Raw genomic sequence first — 4,388 nt, forward strand, 5'->3', positions numbered from 1 at the left:
ATGGAGATATTTTTTCCCCCTATACTTATATACCAGGTATATCGGCCAGTCACTGTACAAACGAAGCTTTGTGCTTGGTGACTCCTGAGACGTGATCCTTACATGTAACGGGGCAGCCATTCCAACTGGGAAGGAGCTGGCTCATGAGGAAGAGCCCAGGTCCCTCCCAGCACTATGGTAACATTGTCAGTGCCAGCAGGGGAACATCAAAGAGACCGATAAGATGGCCTACGAAGATAAAGGGATCGCTTAGATTATATCAGGCTTCGAATTCTGGAGGAAAATGTACAAATTTGCCTAAATTCTTTTTCCTTTTGTTCCTATCATTGGTGCTTGTTGCCCTTTTTGATGATGCCATTATAATTTTTAACACCATATTCGGTGACGTTGCATATTCCCTTTTTGTTAGAAAGGTTGCTAGTCTTCTTTTTGTTGACTTTGGAATTATCTAACTTCCCATACTCACCATATAGGCTCTATGGAGTCTTAACATTTGCTTTGTCCACGGGTGTTGCACGTAAGGAAGCTTACCTGCAGCTCTGAGCAGTGTCCGCAGCATCTACAATGCTGAAGGAGGCTGCCAAGTGCTCCTTGACTGTGATGTTATCCATGCCTAGAGCCCAGAAGAAAATAAAATCTCTCAGGGTTGGCTTCCCAAGTACAAACAGCGCCAAAGGAGGGAAATTTGCATTTATAGGATGCAACACAGATCAAGTTAGCAGTGGAGTAACCAGGTTGTACACGGGGAAATAAAAAGAGCCCTTTGTAAGACCTTTATACATTTTAATAATTCACAAAGATGATTTGAAAATGTCATAGATTCTACCACTGCCACAATTTCATACTTACCAAAAATAGCAGGGAATTAAATTCAGAGGTATTGATCAACTGGTCCCATTAATTCGTTCAACAGATATTTATTGAGTGCTTACCATGCACAAGCTTGTGGCTTGGCAATGAAGAACAAGACAGACATTTTCCCTAGGATCAGGGGTCTAATAGTTTCCTGGGGAAACTGATGTTTAGAATGCAGCGCTCTACGAGTTATCATATCCATGGTCTCCAGGCACACCACTTTGGTGTCCTGACTTTTTATCTGGTATCTATTCCACCTCACTTTCTGTCTGAGGGTAGGACATGTGACCTAAAGCCAACACTATCAGCTCATTTTGCTCCTCTCTGTTTAGGGATAGGTTCTGGATTGGGTTCATAATCCAGGGAAAGCCAATAAGAACTAATAAGGAACAATTCCCAAACTTTGGTTTGAGCTATCAGAGCGGAGGGTGCTCTTTTCCGGCTGGACTGTGGCAGCCACCTTACCACCACCAGGGGGAGATGTTGGCGAGCAGGGGCAGCACAGGGAAGCCTGCAGGGCAGCGACACCCATGTCTGAGAAGTTGTCTAAGCCCCCCACAGTTCCCCGCCCCCCCGCAAGCCAGCTATAATTCCAGCACTTGTGTATCATTTAAGCCAATATTTTCCATGTTTGGATTGTGTGAAAATATCCAAATGGATAGGTGAAGCTCAACATGCCATGGAGATTAACAGTCACCAGAAAAGGTTTCCCTGAAGTTTCTAGTAGTTCCCCAGACTGAGTAGGAGGGGGGAAATTGCTCCCAGAAGAGGGAACAGCAAACACAGGACTAAAGGCCAACAGAGCAGGGAGCCTGGGCTACCATTTGTCACCCAGTACACACTGCCTGCAACTGTTTCAACTATATATCTATTAGGAAATGAGCCTTGTGTGCATTCCTCACTTTCAAATGAAAAAAGAAATGCTTTGAAGCCCCTGAATAACCCCATCGTTCTTAATGAGAGTGAAAGTGTGAGAAGTCTGTAAAAGAAGGAAAACAAAAAAAGATACAAAAACATCAGAAGCAAGTCACAAAGAAAACTCATATATACCAGACTCCCACCGAAGGACTCCTTTCCCAGAATGAATGACAGACACACTCTCACCACACTTATGCATATGTATACATATTCCAGTGATGCTTCATGCTTTAATAGTGGTCACTTAGGGCTTCCCTGGTGGCGCAGTGGTTGAGAGTCCGCCTGCCGATGCAGGGGACACGGGTTCGTGCCCCGGTTGGGGAAGATCCCACATGCCGCGTAGCGGCTGGGCCCGTGAGCCATGGCCGCTGAGCCTGCGCGTCCGGAGCCTCTGCCCCACAGCGGGAGAGGCCACAACAGTGAGAGGCCCGTGTACCGAAAAAAAAAAAAAAAAATAGTTGTCACTTATTTTGCCATCTTTCAATGAAAGATAATAAAAATAGTACTACTAAGGTGTGGTGATACAAGCACTTTCAGATGCTACAATACAACCATTCTGAAAAATAATTTGAGAATACATATCAAGAGTCATAAATAATAACTTAATTTGACATAGTAATTCTGCTCCTAGAAATCTGTGATAAGAAAGTTGAAAAAGCTTTAGGTATGATATAGATACCATCACCATTTGTAATATCAAAAAATTAAAGTAACTTAAATATCCAACGAAAAGGTAACATTACTGAACCTCTAATTGAATAAATATTTTATACCAAAGGATGTTTATCAAAAGTTAATAAAACAGAAGAATACATTTTTCTACAATAAGTGAAAAGCTAAATAAAATTTGCATGTACAGCACAATCTTGATTCTGGGAAAACAAGGTACATTCATTTCAATCTTTTTGTTGATTCATCTTTTAATTTTTAGGAATAAGTGAGAAATGGATTAAATATATTTCCCAGTGAGACTAACCTTAGCTTTTCAGGTGTGACCAAAGTAGTCAGCTCAATTCTCCCCTCAGTTATCTGGATGTTCAATGTGGTCAGCTCCCTTAGGTGGGTTTTTTTTTTAGAAACTGTTTATTTTCCATCAACCTATTTCCATTTTAAGAGTTTGTGGAAGAACAGTTTAAGACCACTCAGTGGTTGTTCCTACCCACTTGGTGGCCTGAGCAGTGGGAGCTGCAGACCAGTCTTCAGTGGCAGGTTGAGCACTCCAGTCTTCCGTGGGGGACTGCTGTATAGGCACAGAGGGCACCTGCACACCTTCGGACGAGTCCGCCACCTCAGGCTGAGCAGCAGTGAACTCAGGAGCTGGAGCGGTCCACTCACCCTGAAATTCCTCCTTGGTCACAGCCTTCTCAGCTGCCGCCTGCTCTTCCTTTTCAATCTCTTCAGGATCTCTGTAGAAGTAGAGATCAGGCATGACCTCCCATGGGTGTTCACGGGAGATGGTGCCACGCACGCGCAGAACTTCCCGGGCAAGCATCCACCACATCAGACCCACTGAGTGCGCTCCCTTTTTAGGATCTTACATCAGGATACATCAAGTTAGTCTGAAAACAGGCCAAGTAATGCCTGAGAGGTCCAGGAGTAAGAAATAATGGAGAAAAGCAGAAGAAAACACAGGCCATTTTAAAAATGTTTTTTCATCTCTCCTTAAAGCTTTCATGTATTAAAATCATACGTTTGTAGCAAGTATTACTATCAAACTCCACTCATTGGGCCAGAGACCCTTGTGATGTTAGCGAAAAACTTGCCCCTCATGTAGCACACTACCTACACTTCCTTAGGTGTTTATTTATGGCAGGAGCCCTGATAGCTCAGTACTAAACAGCTGACAGCAATACCAGTCCGGGCTGGGCTGCCGGCTTGTGAGCTGAGTAGTTGTTGATAATCGACACAACTTCTGTTAACAGTGTGATCATGTGCACTGCTTAGTGCTTTAAAAATAGTTTGTAGTTTATATCCTCATTTCTTCCCTGAAGTGTGCATCACCGATATGTGTGGCCAAGAAACTCCATTATTTACATTCAGGCAGAAGTTACAATAACCTTAATTAAAAATACGTTTTCTTTCTTCCAGGATGTGAAAAAATAATTCCCCTGGCATATAGCCCAACTATCTGGTCCCTACATTAAAAACTAGGCAGTTGGCTGTTAAGAGAAGACAACAAGAGACAGGCAATTCGGTTCCCTGACGTACAAGGAGCCATTAGCGAAAGACACTTCCTTATGTCACTTTGGAGGATGTTCTGTTACACCCTGGAAAGTGGGAGGAACAATCAAGTTGAGAGTACATTTCACAAACATAATAGTTTTCATTTGATGGAGGGCAAAAATAGCATTGGCTTCTACTATGACTGGTTTTTAAAAAATCACACAGAAAATGCCTTAAAAGCTTAAAAATCTCCCATAGCTGCCTGAGTACAATCCCCAAAAGCCTACATCCGAAGATCAGTGAGGTGACACTGATGTTGAGGGGAGCAATTGCAAAGCACATACATCCTCCCTTGGCTGAGTGGTTCTTTTATTTCTCACACACCACGCATAGCCAGTTACCACAAAACCCAGAGAGTACGGAGTCTATTCATTAAGTCGGTCCCAGCCAAC

The 4,388-nt window shown here is 43.1% G+C and overlaps 2 pseudogenes; both read right to left on the reverse strand.

Annotated features, from left to right (window-relative positions):
- Positions 1 to 2,900: 2,900 nt before the first annotated feature.
- LOC112401893 (40S ribosomal protein SA pseudogene) lies at positions 2,901 to 3,542 on the reverse strand (annotated as a pseudogene).
- Positions 3,464 to 3,624, reverse strand: LOC112401922 (uncharacterized; annotated as a pseudogene).
- Between the last annotated feature and the right edge of the window lie 764 nt (positions 3,625 to 4,388).

The sequence above is a fragment of the Neophocaena asiaeorientalis genome, unplaced genomic scaffold (genome assembly GCF_003031525.2).
Source record: "Neophocaena asiaeorientalis asiaeorientalis breed wild unplaced genomic scaffold, Neophocaena_asiaeorientalis_V1.1 scaffold698, whole genome shotgun sequence".
In the NCBI taxonomy this organism is placed as follows: Eukaryota; Metazoa; Chordata; class Mammalia; order Artiodactyla; family Phocoenidae; genus Neophocaena; species Neophocaena asiaeorientalis.